This window comes from Anomaloglossus baeobatrachus, chromosome 4, assembly GCF_048569485.1.
Source record: "Anomaloglossus baeobatrachus isolate aAnoBae1 chromosome 4, aAnoBae1.hap1, whole genome shotgun sequence".
NCBI classification, from domain to species: Eukaryota; Metazoa; Chordata; class Amphibia; order Anura; family Aromobatidae; genus Anomaloglossus; species Anomaloglossus baeobatrachus.
In genome coordinates, this window is record NC_134356.1 from 48,833,010 (window position 1) to 48,850,510 (window position 17,501).

Sequence of the window (17,501 nt, forward strand, 5' to 3'; positions counted from 1 at the left end):
GAACTGAGCATTTCCGGCTGCTTGCTGCCACTGCCGGGACCGAGAACAGCTGATGTGCGGGAGTGTGGGGTGTTGGACCCTGGCCGTTCAGATATTGATGACGTATCCTAAAGATAGGTCATCAATGTCAAAGTAGTGGACAACCCTTTTAAACTGTATGGGGCCTTCATTCTGATTTTACTATGTTATATGAGCTTTCTCTTCAAAGTAGAGTATCAAATCCTACAATACTAGGGAAAGGGTTTTTCGTTAAGAAACCCAAGGTTGCGTAGGTCCTTGTTCCTAGTCACGCACATTCCTTGATGATGTTGGTACTGTATAAACAATAGATAATAAAATTATAATTCTTGGCTTTTGATGATGCGCTGCTTCTTTGTAAGCTTGCCGCAAAGACAGTAATTCTTTTCAGATTGTGCTGACTCTCGTAGAGCACTCTCTTGGGACATGTGGTTGTAATGCCGGTATGGTCTCCTCTCTTGTGGACCTTATCGCCTTCAGAACTCTTGCAATGTTAACAGTTCCAGCCCCTCCTTAGCCCTCGCCCTTTTAACACAGTCTGGAGAATTTTCCTCGTTCCTTATTGCCGTGTGTCTGACATCTTAAGAAGCCTTTCAATACCTACGGCAGCTGGTCTGTGTCACTCATGGAAGAGCAGGAGGGGCTCCATCCTGACTCATTCGGATAGTGAACTACAGTTAGTAAATAGGTTTTACAACATTCAATCTGGGTCAGAGAAACGTCTGGACAACTGAGCGTAATTACTTTTTAATCCCTGGATACTTTATCATAGCTTGACTTCCTAGTAGTAGTACGTTTGTTGTGTAAAAAAAAAACAAACGAAAAATTAGGTAGAGATATTTTTTCCCAAAAAATTGTAATAATAAAACAAAAAATTATTCATTTTTCAAAATGAGATAAACTATACAAAATACAAAAATTCTACAGAATGTTCTTGGAAAACTTTGTTCTACTGTACCACTTAATAAACTGTGATCAAGACAAATTCACATTTTTATAGGGTTTTTTTACTTCTTAATATTGGGAAAAATAAGAAAAAACAAATATATGGGGATGGGTAGAAAAAAGGGATAAAGGAGGGGTTTAATATAGAAGAATTCTAAATATGACAAAGCTGTAAGAGAAGAAACCAAGGGCATCCAAGGATGTCTTTTTATTTGGGCCCTAGTGCCATAGGTGGCTCAATACAGCAACCCTCAATGTCCTTTCTTGGACTATTTTTTTCTTTTTTTTGGCTCCGATATTCAGACAGCCATTTGTTTTATATAGATTTTGAACTCTGTATTTTAGTACCATGTTAGGGTACATAAAAAAGCCTTTTAGGGTATGAAAAACCATGCTAGGGTATAACCACATGGTATAACCATAATAGGGGAAAACCATATTGGGTAAACCATAATAGGGTAAAACCATAAAAGGTTAAATCATATGGGGCAAAACCATATAGGGTATAACTATAATAGGGTAAAACCATATAGGGTAAACCCATAATAGGGTAAAACCATAATAGGTTAAAACCATATAGGGTATACCATGTTAAGGTATAAAAAAAGCAAATACTGGTGTTTATGTATACAGTATAAACACCGGTATTTGCTTTTTTTATGCTTAAAAAATAAATTTTGACATTTGTATGCCCTTCACAAACAACAACCTGTGACTACTGTACAGAAGATGGCATACCCCATCTATTCTTTTTTTATTATCCGGGATTGACAATATCAGTGATCTGGCATAACCCCATCTATTTTCTTTATGTGACTACTATATTACTTGTGAGCTGTAGTGTCAAACATTCAATTACAATTGTTTTTATTTTATATTTCTTTTCTCTTGTTTTATATTTGAGGGGTTTTTTTAATTCACATAACATTTTCTTCATTTTTTAATTTTTTTTCTTTCCATAAAATATATAAATTTAAAAAAAAAAAACATATCTATTTAGTTATATATCATAAAAAAAATGCATCAGCATCCATGAAGGAATGCCTAATGTAGGCCTAAAAGCCCATAAGGTGTTATCACAGGACAGCACCAGGCTGTCAATAGTAAACCATCAGTTGTGATTGCAACAGTAGGGCAGACTGAGTTGTAACATCACTTGTTTATACTGTTTAGATGCTATGAGCATTAGTAAAGGTAGCATTTAAAGGGAACCTGTCACCAGTTTTTCAGCCTAAAAGCTACGGCCACCACCAGTGGGCTCTTATACACAGCATTCTAACATGCTGTATATAAGAGCCCAGGCCGCTGTGTAGAACGTAATAATCACTTTATAATACTTGCCTAATGGTCGTACTGCGGTCAGATGGGTGTCTACGTTGTCAGGTGGTGGCGCCACTTCTTTCGGCCATCTTTGTCGTCCTTCTTCTGTAGCTGAGTGCATGACGCGTCTATGTGATCCACACTCTCCGGCATTGAGGTCCTGAGCAGGGCAGATGAAAGTATTGTAGTGCGCCTGCATGGGACCTGCGAGTGTGTATGACGTAGGATGCGTCATGCACACAGGCTTTAGAAGGAGGACGAAGATGGCCGAAAAAGAAGGCGCCAGCACCGGACAACGGAGACGCCCATCTGACTAAAATCCACCGCAGCGCGACTGTTAAGTGAGTATTATAAAGTGTTTTTTACATTCTACACAGCGGCCTGGGCTCTTATACACAGCATGTTAGAATACTGTATATAAGCGCCTACTGGTGGTGGTCGCAGCTTATAGGCCGAAAAACTGGTGACAGGTCCCCTTTAAGGAGTTCTAGGCCCAATGTTTTCTCCATTGCTGGTTGTTACAGTGAGATTGCCACTGTCAGTTGCAGGGGTAATCTAATATAAGGGGTTCATTATTCTTCAGCGTTATATCAGCCTCCTGGATAAATTATCCTTGATCTATATTCCATATAAAACCTATAAATGAAATTAATGTGATATATTTAAGCAAAGGTTTCTGTGACTATTCATGAACTCAATAAATTATTTTGTTTTCTGTTTTTATCCTCTTTTTTAACAAATTGTTTTGTTTTCTGTTTTTATCCTCTTTTTTAACAATTTATTTTGGTTTCTGTTTTTATCCTCTGTTTTAACAAATTATTTTGTTTTCTGTTTTTATCCTCTTTTTTAACAAATTTTTTTGTTTTCTATTTATATCCTCTTTTTTAACAATTTGTTTTGTTTTCTGTTTTTATCCTCTTTTTTCATCAAATTGTTTTGTTTTCTATTTATATCTTCTTTTTTAACAATTTATTTTGGTTTCTGTTTTTATCCTCTTTTTTAACAAATTGCTTTGTTTTCTGTTTTTTATCCTTTTTAACAAATTGCTTTTGTTTTCTGTTTTTATCCTCGTTTTTAACAAATTGCTGTTTTCTGTTTTTATTCTCTTTTTTTAACAAATTGTTTTGTCTTCTGTTTTTATCCTCTTGTTTAACAAATTGTTTTGTCTTCTGTTTTTATCCTCTTTTTTAAAAAATTGTTTTGTTTTCTATTTTTATCCTCTGTTTTTTAACAAATTGTTTTGTTTTTACCCTCCTTTTTTATAGGGCCACTTTAAACTAGAGGGCAAAATCAGAACTTGGAAAGGGCAATGGAAAGAGAATAAAAAAACAAAACAAAGGCAACCTTTATAACATAAATTATATGCTATTACATTATATGCAAAGCTAAATATATTTCAAGAATTATATATGGGAAATAGACTTCCATGGTTTAACCTTAAGTTAAAAATGAAATTTTGAGCCTATTTGTGGATTTTTTGTCGGTTTATCCAAAAAATTAACAGTCAACGGAATTTTTTTTTTTACGCAAAAATATTTCTTAACAAAAGTGGGCTTTTTACAAGTTATAAACAATTTCAACACGGAATTCTTTAGAGTTCTGTTACATTTAAATCTACTTAGATTATTCAATTTTTTTATACATTTTATGTTTTTGTTTTTTTTTTTCCAAAAGATAAAAGAGTAATAATTTATGTTTCTAATTGTAATAAATTGTGATAAATTACAATATATTATTGTGATAAATGATCTCTCTACGCTTACAAAGAGTTGTATTATATTTCTCTTTTTCTTTTTTTTAGCTTTTTATTATTTTTTGGGCAGGAAAACCATAACGTAGGGAATTGTAGACCGTTTTACATATAACTAAAGTAAAAATATTCCTAATCAAAATAAGGATAATGTCTGTTAACTTAAGCAGGGACTGGCGCACAGGACGGTGACTGCACTGTATATACATTATCTCTATGTACAGGAGAAATTCCTTATAAGGGGATATGATGTGAGCTAAATTCTCAAAAATATTTTCTTTCTTTGCTTTTTTTCACTGCTTACACAATGTGTTAGACGTATATGCCAGAAAAAAAATTCCAGTGGGGAAAAAAAAAAAGTTTAAACATGGAAAATATGTAAGAATTTGGATTTTCAGACCAATGTAACATTCAGGAGTGGCAAAAATTTGTCAATAAAAAATGTAAATGTCCCTATATTTTTTTAGGTTTGTCATAGTACAAACTGAGAAATAGCAGAAAGTGATAATATAATTACAAAAATTGGGGGCAGGTATTATATTTATTCCCCTTCTTGAACAATTGGGCAGGTGAACTTACGGAAACTATGGAATCTGCAAAAAGAAATTGATTGTTTGTAGCCAATTAAAATTAGAAAAACATGGCTAGTTTCTTTCATAAACAGCGCCACCCCTGACCATGGGTTCGGTGAGGTACTGCAGCTCAGCTCTATTCATTTTAATGGAGCTTTGTTGCAATACCTGACCTATCCAATAGTCAGTGGTGGTGCTGTTTCCCCCCCAAAAATAGCCATGTTCTTCTAATCCTTAATAACCCCTTTAAGGCCATTTGTGTTTGATAGAGCCGTATGCTTACAGCCCATATGGTAAATTAAACTACTAAAATAACCTCTTCTCATTCCCCATGTTCGGCCCTCATAATAATAAGAAAGCCTATACTCACCTTCGGTGCCGGCACGATTCCACCAGTGTCAAAACAGGTAGAACAACCCCTTCTCATTCCCTATGTTTGGCCCAATTAAAAATAGCAAAGCCTATACTCACCATCGGTGCTGGCTCGATTCCACATGACATTGTTATGACACGCGAGCCCCGTGACCAATCAGTGCTGACTTCTTTCTCCCCACCTTCGTATGGTTAAGTAATTAACAGGAATTGTAGCTGCCACTAACTTCCTGTTACTTACATGTCTGAAGACCGGGAGAAGGAATCCAGTGTTGATTGGTGGCGGGACTCGCATTACATAACAATGTCACATGGAATCGAGCCAGCACCGATGGTGAGTATAGGCTTTCCTATTTTTATAGGGGCAAACATAGGGAATGAGAAGGGGTTGTTCTACTAGTGGACAACCCCTTTAAGTCTCTTTGGATCTAACCTATTAATGTGACCCCAAATTAGTTTTCCTACTAAAAACCATACTTTCATCTTCGTATTATGGCCTCCAATAAATCAAGGACACGTTTTTATCAATCGAAGGCATCGGAGGTTGTACCATATGGCCCCATGAACTTCTATGGCCCTTTGTTCTTTCCTTAAGATATGGAGATACTCAAGAGTCCAATTTTAACTAAAATTTACAAAGCAAATTATTACAATGTCTGACCACCTTCTGATGTCTTTTACTACCTTAACCATTGTTTTATTTTTTTTCTTCATAAATCAGTAGAACACATGAGTATAAGAAAGTTTGTAATATATATTATTGGAGAAATCTGATCTTTCTCCTCCTGGACTGATCTTTCATGTTCAAAATTGTCAATTCATGAGCAAAACCTGTCTATAGATGTCCCCATTACTGATATAGGAGATGGCAGTTGGTGCTCATAAAGTTCTATAGAGAACAGTAAGCCCCCTTTGACACTGCGTTCTTCTCCATGTTCAGTGGTCTCATCGGGGCTTACAGTCAGGGCCAGAAATATTTGGACAGTGACACAAGTTTTGTTATTTTAGCTGTTTACAAAAACATGTTCAGAAATACAATTATATATATAATATGGGCTGAAAGTGCACACTCCCAGCTGCAATATGAGAGTTTTCACATCCAAATCGGAGAAAGGGTTTAGGAATCATAGCTCTGTAATGCATAGCCTCCTCTTTTTCAAAGGGACCAAAAGTAATTGGACAAGGGACTCTAAGGGCTGTAATTAACTCTGAAGGCGTCTCCCTCGTTAACCTGTAATCAATGAAGTAGTTAAAAGGTCTGGGGTTGATTACAGGTGTGTGGTTTTGCATTTGGAAGCTGTTGCTGTGACCAGACAACATGCGGTCTAAGGAACTCTCAATTGAGATGAAGCAGAACATCCTGAGGCTGAAAAAAAGAAAAAATCCATCAGAGAGATAGCAGACATGCTTGGAGTAGGAAAATCAACAGTCGGGTACATTCTGAGAAAAAAGGAATTGACTGGTGAGCTTGGGAACTCAAAAAGGCCTGGGCGTCCACGGATGACAACAGTGGTGGATGATCGCCGCATACTTTCTTTGGTGAAGAAGAACCCGTTCACAACATCAACTGAAGTCCAGAACACTCTCAGTGAAGTAGGTGTATCTGTCTCTAAGTCAACAGTAAAGAGAAGACTCCATGAAAGTAAATACAAAGGGTTCACATCTAGATGCAAACCATTCATCAATTCCAAAAATAGACAGGCCAGAGTTAAATTTGCTGAAAAACACCTCATGAAGCCAGCTCAGTTCTGGAAAAGTATTCTATGGACAGATGAGACAAAGATCAACCTGTACCAGAATGATGGGAAGAAAAAAGTTTGGAGAAGAAAGGGAACGGCACATGATCCAAGGCACACCACATCCTCTGTAAAACATGGTGGAGGCAACGTGATGGCATGGGCATGCATGGCTTTCAATGGCACTGGGTCACTTGTGTTTATTGATGACATAACAGCAGACAAGAGTAGCCGGATGAATTCTGAAGTGTACCGGGATATACTTTCAGCCCAGATTCAGCCAAATGCCGCAAAGTTGATCGGACGGCGCTTCATAGTACAGATGGACAATGACCCCAAGCATACAGCTAAAGCTACCCAGGAGTTCATGAGTGCAAAAAAGTGGAACATTCTGCAATGGCCAAGTCAATCACCAGATCTTAACCCAATTGAGCATGCATTTCACTTGCTCAAATCCAGACTTAAGACGGAAAGACCCACAAACAAGCAAGACCTGAAGGCTGCGGCTGTAAAGGCCTGGCAAAGCATTAAGAAGGAGGAAACCCAGCGTTTGGTGATGTCCATGGGTTCCAGACTTAAGGCAGTGATTGCCTCCAAAGGATTCGCAACAAAATATTGAAAATAAAAATATTTTGTTTGGGTTTGGTTTATTTGTCCAATTACTTTTGACCTCCTAAAATGTGGAGTGTTTGTAAAGAAATGTGTACAATTCCTACAATTTCTATCAGATATTTTTGTTCAAACCTTCAAATTAAACGTTAAAATCTGCACTTGAATTCTGTTGTAAAGCTTTCATTTCAAATCCAATGTGGTGGCATGCAGAGCTCAACTCGCGAAAATTGTGTCACTGTCCAAATATTTCTGGACCTAACTGTATGTCCAAACCCCCCAGCAAAACAGGATTTGGAACATATGCACCAATAAGGCTGTTGACGATAATGTTGTAGACTGAGTCATCATATGCTCTGTCATGCACCATTTTTGGGCTATTGGAAGTGGACACCCAGAGGCAGTCTACTATGTCTGAGTGGCCAACTCTAGTAGGTGTATTTGCTTGAAAATGGAGCACAACAGAGCACCATTATAATCAATGGCTCCATCGGCGCATACGTCCGAATCCCATTTTGCGGGTGGTGCAGACATAAGCCCCCTTGGGACCACTATACTGGGGACAAAACGCAGTGTGAAAGCTCCTTGAAGGGGTATTCCCATCTCCAAGATCCTCTCCCAATATCTAGTGCGTATAATAATAATAATAGCAAATACCTCCAATTAGAAATGTAGTATAGTTCTCCTGATATACTTCATGTGCAGGGCATTGCAGCTTAGGTGTCCATGGTTATAACCACACACTGACTAACTAACTGTCACTATATGAGTGCACGTAACCATGGATACCTAAGCTGCAATGTCTCTCACATGAGGTAAGAGACATGGCTATTTCATGTGTACTATTGTTTTATGAAATAAAAATTGAAACGATGGTTCCTCTATAAGGCCGCCATGCACATCAGACTAAAGTCATGTGAAACTTCCAATATCGTTGGGAAATAATGTGTATGGACGCCTTACCGCCTCTCCCCCGATAAGTGATGATCGGTATATCCTGCCCAACCTGGTTTGCTGGTGACCTGAGCAATCCAAAAATCAAAGCATCTGCCCCTCTGGTTTTTAAAAACAGATCACAACAGAATAGACATTATAAAAAGCATGGACCATACAGCTTCTTCTCCAGCACCACCCACTGCCTTACAAGGCCTCTTTACGTTTAAACTTCGCTCCTTTACATTGTGTAATTTGTAAGCTCAATGTTTTTTCTAACTAATGAATCTGTTTCCTCCTATTAATTACTGACCAAATTCTGGTTACTGTTACTTCCCGGACTCTGCTCCGGTTCCCATCTTGGCCTTCTGGCTGGATTAGCTCCTGTTCTCTGTGACTCTGATCTTGGCTGCTCCTCATCTACACTGTCAATCCCTGGTTTGGACACTTGGCTGGTCTGGCCACAACCCTGTCATCTGCAGATATTATTATGTGCAGTTGCTCTTGACATAACTGGACTATTATTCTGGCCTGAAGACTACTGATGTCCAGGAGTTACTGGTGGACAATCTCAGGGTCACGGCTTTAGGGGACCAGGATGTAAACCAGCCATGTATTTAGCCTGCTCTTCAGGAGAAACCACAAAAATTGTCAGTGACACAGTAAATCCACAGCCTTGCAGGAGCAATTCCTATCATTATGTGCAGCATCTATCTGTGTCTTTATTCTTTACATTAATCATAAAAAATAGACTTTGCAGAAGTTCTTCGTATGTCACTATTTTGTAGTCAAGGGAGGAAGATCTATCCATCATTCTAGGAAATACTCCATCTTTCTATCCCTCTATCTATCCCTCTATCTATCCCTCTATCTATCTATCTATCCATCTATCTATCTATCTATCTATCTATCCCTCTATCTATCTATCTATCTATCTATCTATCTATCTATCTATCTATCTATCCCTCTATCTATCTATCTATCTATCCCTCTATCTATCTATCTATCCCTCTATCTATCTATCTATCTACCTATCTATCTATCTATCCCTCTATCTATCTATCCCTCTATCTATCTATCTATCTATCTATCTATCTATCTATCTATCTATCCCTCTATCTATCTATCTATCTATCTATCTATCTATCCATCTATCTATCTATCTATCTATCCCTCTATCTATCTATCTATCCCTCTATCTATCTATCTATCTATCTATCTATCCCTCTATCTATCTATCATCTATTTTCTATCATCTCTCTATAGATCTATCATCCATCAACCATTATATATCAATCATTTATTATCTATCATCTATATATCCTTCTATCTACCTATCCATCTATCCCTCTTTCTATCTATCCCTCTTTCTATCTCTTTTTCTATCTATCCCTTTTTCTATCTCTCTTTCTATCTATCTCTCTCTATCTCTCTTTCTATCACCTATATATCCTTCTATCTATCATCTATATATCCTTCTATCTATCTATCATCTATATATCCTTCTATCTATCATCTATATATCCTTCTATCTATCTATCTATCATCTATATATCCTTCTATCTATCTATCATCTATATATCCTTCTATCTATCATCTATATATCCTTCTATCTATCTATCTATCATCTATATATCCTTCTATCTATCTATCATCTATATATCCTTCTATCTATCTATCTATCTATCTATCATCTATATATCCTTCTATCTATCTATCATCTATATATCCTTCTATCTATCTATCATCTATATATCCTTCTATCTATCTATCTATCTATCATCTATATACCCTTCTATCTATCTATCATCAATATATCCTTCTATCTATCTATCTATCATCTATATATCCTTCTATCTATCTATCTATCTATCTATCTATCATCTATATATCCTTCTATCTATCTATCATCTATATATCCTTCTATCTATCTATCTATCTATCTATCATCTATATATCCTTCTATCTATCTATCTATCTATCATCTATATATCCTTCTATCTATCTATCTATCATCTATATATCCTTCTATCTATCTATCTATCTATCATCTATATATCCTTCTATCTATCTATCTATCTATCATCTATATATCCTTCTATCTATCTATCATCTATATATCCTTCTATCTATCTATCTATCTATCTATCATCTATATATCCTTCTATCTATCTATCTATCTATCATCTATATATCCTTCTATCTATCTATCTATCATCTATATATCCTTCTATCTATCATTTTCTTTCTCCTTTCATGAATTTCTTTTATTATACAATTTGGGTTTCAGAATTCTTCCTCAAATCCAGACTGATTCTTACGTTTTCTTATCTCCTGATTTGAAAAAAAGAAAACATGTTTTTAGCCATCACATATGGACTTCGCACAAAACGCACATGAAATTACGCACAAGTGAGATGAGCAAGAAAAATCTTCATTGTGGCCAAAAATGTGAACAATATTATATATATAAATTTGTTGAACATTCATTCTGCAACTTTATTTGAAATTAATTCTTGCACCTTTTCCTTTTTTCTTACAGAAGGCTACGGATCTTCTCTGTGAAGCCTCCAGCAGTCCTCCCTCATCATCTTCATGCTCCATCTTACTTATTATCGTCATTCCATCTCCTTGATATCCTGATGAAATCTTTCTCCTTGCTCTTCGCTAACAGCACCAAGGTTTTCAGGAAAGTCGTCCAAATGGGAATGTAAAAAATATAACTTTAAGTTCACCAGACAACTCAAGGCTTTGAGACATTTCAGCACGTTTTCCACGATGGACTTAAATTATGGACTTTTGTTATTACCTAGAAATTTCTTCATGACTTCCTTAAAAGAATCCTAAGCTCCTTTCTCATCAGTTTTCATTTCTGTTTTGAACACATCGTCTTTCTTCAGCTTCCGAATTTCCAGACCCACAATAATGCCTTCCTTCAGTCCCTGAAACTTGGTACTTGAAAGTTGCTCCTTCTTCCAGTAGAGCTTTCACAAACTGCTTCATCAGTCCAAGCGTAAGTGAAGTGGTGGCCGGAGAACTTTAGTGGGATCAACTAAACTTACCGCAGCTATGTTCTTGAGTCCAGGTTGCAAAGCTCAGCTATGATTGGATGCTTTGGACACCACCACCCTCTCTGGGTTCCAAAAATCTTCTATGCCCACAGCAGCCAATCGAATGACACCAAATTAATTTCAATTAATCGAATGACACCAAAGTCATCAACCAAAGGTCACATAAAGGGGTCAAAACATGGAGCAAGAAAAAGCCTATGGAGTCACTGTGAAAAACTGTACATGGTGGAATTTTTTTGATATTTTTACTGAGTTAAGCAATTGAACGTATATAAAAATCACCTCTTTCTTTTCAATCAAATTTACCCTTGCAGACCTGTGTTATTTTTCTTATCTACAATTACAGTCCTGACCAAAAGTTTGGACACACCTCCTCATTCAAAGAGGTTTCTTTACTTTCATGACTCTGAAAATTGTAGATTCACATTGAAGGCATCAAAAGAATGCCAAGAGTGTGCAAAGCCGTAATCAAAGCAAAAGGTGGCTACTTTGAAGAACCTAGAATATAAGACATCATATTTTCAGTTGTTGCACACTTTTTTGTTAACTATTTCATTCCACATGTGTTAAGTCATAGTTTTGATGCCTTCAATGTGACTCTACAATTTCCAGAGTCATGAAAATAAGGAAACCTCTTTGAATGAGAAGGTGTGTCCAAACTTTTGGTCTGTACTGTAGGTCCATATATATTTGGACACTGACAGAAATTTAGTTTTCTTACCTGTTTATTGAAACATAATCAAGTTATAGTTATATAATAGACATGGACATAAAGTCCTGACTTTTAGCTTCCATTTGAGGGTATCCACATTAAAATGTGATGAAGGCTTTAGGAGCTTTAACTCCATTACATGTGCCACCCTGGTTTTAAAGGGCCCAAAAGTAATTGGACAATTGCCTCAAGGGTTGTTTCATGGGCAGGTGTGGACAATTCCTTTGTTATTTCATTCTCAGTTAAGCATATAAAAGACCTGGAGTTGATTTGAGGTGTGGGGCTTTCATTTTGAAATTTTTGCTGAGAAGTAAACATGAGGTCAAAGGAGTTCTCCATGCAGGTGAAACAAGACAGAAAAGATCATCCAAGAAATTGCTACAATATTATGAGTGGCTAAATCTACAGTTTGGTACATCCTGAGAAAGAAAGTACTGGTGACCTCAACAATGCAAAAAGACCTGGACGCCCATTGAAGATAACAGTGGTGGATAATCGCAGAATACTTACCATGGTGAAGAGAAACCCCTTCAAGACATCCAACCAAGTGAAGAAGACTCTCCAGGATGTAGGTGTATATCCAAATCTACCATAAACATAAGACTTCATGAAAGAAAATACACAGGGTTCACTGCACGGTGCAAGTCACTCATAAGCCTCAAGAATAAGAAGACTAGAATGTACTTTTATTAAATAGATAATAATTGCCCTAAATATACCAATATTCTCAAGTTATCAGTATGACCACCACTTTATCATTGGTTGTATAGTAAATTATCATCTAGGGAGCTGTGTGAGGTCTCATACTGTATATAGGAGGCTACGTAGGGGCTCATACTGTATATAGGAGGCTATGTGAGGGCTCACTGCATAAAGAGGGGTCTGTGTAAGGGCTCATACTGTATATAGGGGGCTGTGTGAGGGCTCATACTGTACATAGGAAGCTATGTGAGGGATTATGCTGTATATAGAGGGGCTATGTGAGGTCTCATATTCTATATAGGGGGATGTGTGAGGGCTCATACTGTATATAGGAGGCTATGTGAGGGCTCACACTGTATATCAAGGGGGCTGTGTGACGGCTCATACTTTATATAGGGGGCTGTGTGAGGGTTCATATTGTATATAGGAGGTAGGCTATGTCGAGAATCATGCTCTTTATAGGGGGGCTGTGTGAGGGCTCATACTGTACATAGGAAGCTATGTGAGGGATTATGCTGTATATAGAGGGGCTATGTGAGGTCTCATATTCTATATAGGGGGATGTGTGAGGGCTCATACTGTATATAGGAGGCTATGTGAGGGCTCACACTGTATATCAAGGGGGCTGTGTGAGGGCTCATACTTTATATAGGGGGCTGTGTGAGGGTTCATATTGTATATAGGAGGTAGGCTATGTCGAGAATCATGCTCTTTATAGGGGGGCTGTGTGAGGGCACATACTGTGTTATAGAGCGCTGTTTGATGGTTCATACTGTATATAGTGGGTCTGTATGAGGGCTCATATTGTATATAGGGGGGCTGTGTGAGGACTCATACTGTATAAAGGAGGCTTTGTGGAGGCTCATGCTGTATATAGGGAGCTATGTGAGTGCTCATACAATATATAGGGAGGCTGTGTGAGGTCTCCTATTGTATACAGAGAGGCTATGTAAGGGCTCATACTGTATATAGGGGGAACTATGTGAGGGCTCACACTATATATAGGGGGGCTGTGTGAGTGTGTGAGGGCTAATACTGTATTTAGGGAGGCTGTGTGGGCTAACACTGTAAATAGGGGCCTGTGTGATCGCTCATACTGTACATAGGGGGCTGTGTTTGTGCTTATACTGTATATAGGGGGATGTCACATACTTAATTCTGCTAAATATTAAGTGATACAATAATATTTATTTAAAATAATAATTTTAATTAATATGTTAATATTAGTATTGAGCAGAATTAATTTCAGCCTATTGGTTCGGCCTCTACACCAGTCACGGTCTCTCATGTTGCCTCTCGGGAAAATTAATTGCCCGCCCCTGTCCTAGATGATCTGTGATCATGGGCAGAAGAGATGATTAGGGTATTTGGCCAAAAATGACAGTGGTCAAGAGTCTGACAGCTCTGTAGGTTTGAGATGGTCATGTTTACCCTTTATGGACTATCTTGAAGATCTAAACAGCAATATCATTTCATGTCAGATCCACTATAAGGCCGGTTCGCACATCGGTTTTTCGGTGCTTGTGCAATCCATTATATTTACGGATAAATTACGGATCCATTACAATGAGTGGGACTTTTCACATGTCCTTTTGTTGCCCGCAAAAAAGAATACAGGTATGTCCTTCACGGATCAAACTCGTCAAGTCAAGTCAATGGGGAAAAAAAAACTGATGTGTGGAATGGACTAGAGACTTGTGGATGTTTTGCAGCAGAATTGACATTATTTGTGACCACTTTTGGGGGCGATGCTCAGAACCGGACCCCGTTTGGGACAATGCATTTGAAGTTTGTATATTCCTAGGACTGAGGGAGCAACTAACGCTGAGGTGAAAGGAGGGGTGAACCCTGAGGGGAGCGGGTCTGCTTTCTCTCAGCACTGTAGCTTGTTATGGAAAGAGACAAGTGAAAGGCCTTTGGAGAGGGGGGGAGCAGTAAGCCGCAGGCTCTCCGCCGGCACCAGACCCCTCAGAAGACAAGAGGCGGGGAGGCAGGGGGGTCATAAGCTAACTGTATGATTGAGAGAATGCGAAGGGAGGAGCAGAACGGTCTGTGATATTATTATCACTCAGCTAATCCTACTTTCTTCAGTCCTTTTAGACATTAGCGGCTGAAATTGCCATGTCTGGAATCTGTGGCATTTAACTCTTCTAAGGCCGGGTCTACTGGACAGACTTAGTATAAGAAAAGGGTCCAGGAATGATATAATGTCCAGCAAAGATTAAATAATTAAAGGCAAAATCCATCGGATCGTCCTTCTTTGGGGACATTTTTTTTTAACTTAAATGCAGGGCTGTGGAGTCGGTAAGCCAAACCTTCGACTCCGACTCCTACTCCTCAAATTCTCTTGCACCGACTCCGACTCCGGCTCCGACTCCGACTCCGGCTCCGACTCCGACTCCTACATATATTGCTTATAGTTAGGTGAAAAATTTATTGTAGTACATGAATATGTGTATGTGAACATCAGACATTTAATAATTTTTATGATACAATAATCAAGATATTTGGATAGAACATAAAATATATTTATTGGAATACAACTTTAAAACACAAAAAACTATAATAAATTGTAAATATGTAATACACTATGTAATATACAGTAGATTACATATATATCTTGTGTGTGTATATACACTGTGTATATATATATATATATATATATATATATATATATATATTACATATTTACAATTTATTAGTTTTTGGTGTTCTAAAGTTGTATTCCAATAAATATTTTATGTTCTATCCAAATATCTTGATTATTGTATCATAAAAACAATTAAATGTCTGATGTTCACATTGTACTACAATAAATTTTTCACTTAAATATAAGCATTATACTAAATGTTATTATTTAGTAAAATATTCAGCACATTCTGCATTGCACTACTGTCCCCAATTTATTATATATTTTAGGAGTCGGAGTCGGTGCATTTTATACCGACTCCGACTCCGACTCCACCAAAATGAGCTCCGACTCCGACTCCACGACTCCGACTCAGACTCCACAGCCCTGCTTAAATGCATGTATTTTGGTCAAAAAGTAATTCATTCAAAATTTTGCACTGTTTGGCTTTTACAGGCTCTTTACTCCCTGCACTCGATGTGGTCCAAGATCATAAATCAGCTTCCAAAAAGAAAGATAAAAGGGTAACAAAAGTCAGAACAAGCTCACTGATAGAATCTCAGTTAACTCAGTCTGCAATAGCTATTGCAACTCAGAGGCTATAGAAGCCAAACGGTGCAATGTTTATTAATGTTTTTCTTGGTGAAGGCTCTATCTCTCTTGCTGCGTTCTATTGTCAATTTATTTCACTTTTTTACATGTAGAGCTGCCTGGACACTATCTATATTGACTTTTTTTCTGAACTGTAACTATGACTTTTTTTTTGGAGTAGGGCTTATATTTTGAGCATCTTAAAAAATCCAGAAAAATCATGTTAGGGCTTATTTTCAGGTTAGGTCTTATTTTCAAAGAAACTGGTTATATGTGAAAAGCTAAGTAGAGGCGCCCACTATATGTTGGTCCGAGGATCACGGCTGCAGAACTGAAGTTTGGCTTCATCAGTAGGATTGGAACTGGGTTCCACCAATGTTTTCGCTCATCTATAGTATATATTAGGGGTAGACATGTCAGACTTGACCTGAACTTAGGGAAAAACAGGGTGTAATGGCTGTAAACGGATCAGAGCCCTGGAGCTTCAAGGGGCAAAAGGTGTCTTTGGCCTACATCACAAAACCAATAATATTAAAGGCCTGTGATAGTTACATTACTGATCTCCAATATATATTACTAGTTAGCATTACTACCATTAAGCCACATGCACACATTGAGTATTTGTTGAGTTTTTTACCTTAGAATTTCTAAGCCAAAACCAGGAGTGGAAAAATCAGAGGAAAAGTATAATAGAAACACGAGCACCATTTCTGTATTTTTTACAGACTCCTCGTTTTGGCTACAAATACTGAGGTAAAAAACTCACCAAATACTGACCGTGTGCATGTGGCCTTATACAGCATGTGTGGAGCCCCTGAGGTTTCAGTCGCCCCAGGGTACTGCATGTCATTTAAGGTGCAGTACGTATCCCAGGTAATGAAGAGGTTAATCGCTGGTGTTTAGCACTTATACAACATTCATACAAACACCCAGTTAGTGAGCCAGTCAGTTACACAACTCAGGAAGTCAGCCAGCCTGGGAAACTCCCGGTTACCAGGGCAATGGCCTGAGAGGTGGGGCAGCACTGGGGAAGTTACAGAACACACAGGAAAATCACTTCAGAATAGTCTGGGACGCAGAACAACACGGTCGCTGGAGAGAGTGCTTAAGAGCTTCTTCAGCTAGGACCGACCCAACTGGAAGAGGCAGGAGACAACCGGGTGAGCTGGAGAGACAGAGGAGAAACACGGTTGCTGAGGGGAGAGCTTTATTGCTCCCTCGGAACCGGCACAGAGCAGGGTGCAGAGCCCTAGAGTGGAACATACTCCATGTTGAACTACCAGAATCTGCAGCACAGGGGGATTATCTGTCCCTCTGGCCACCACCAATTCCCAGAGCAATGTGGCATATAGGGTCCAGGGTCGGGATTACGGTCAGGCCCTACAGCGGACCCACGTCACCTGCATACGGAACGGTAGCTGAGTTACAAGAGCCAGGGTCCCCAAGTAGCTTCAGGCCACGGGGATCCAACACCAAGAGCAAGGAAGAATGTCTCTCAGTTCACAGCATCGGCGTTGACCTTGAACTTACCTGGGATTGGC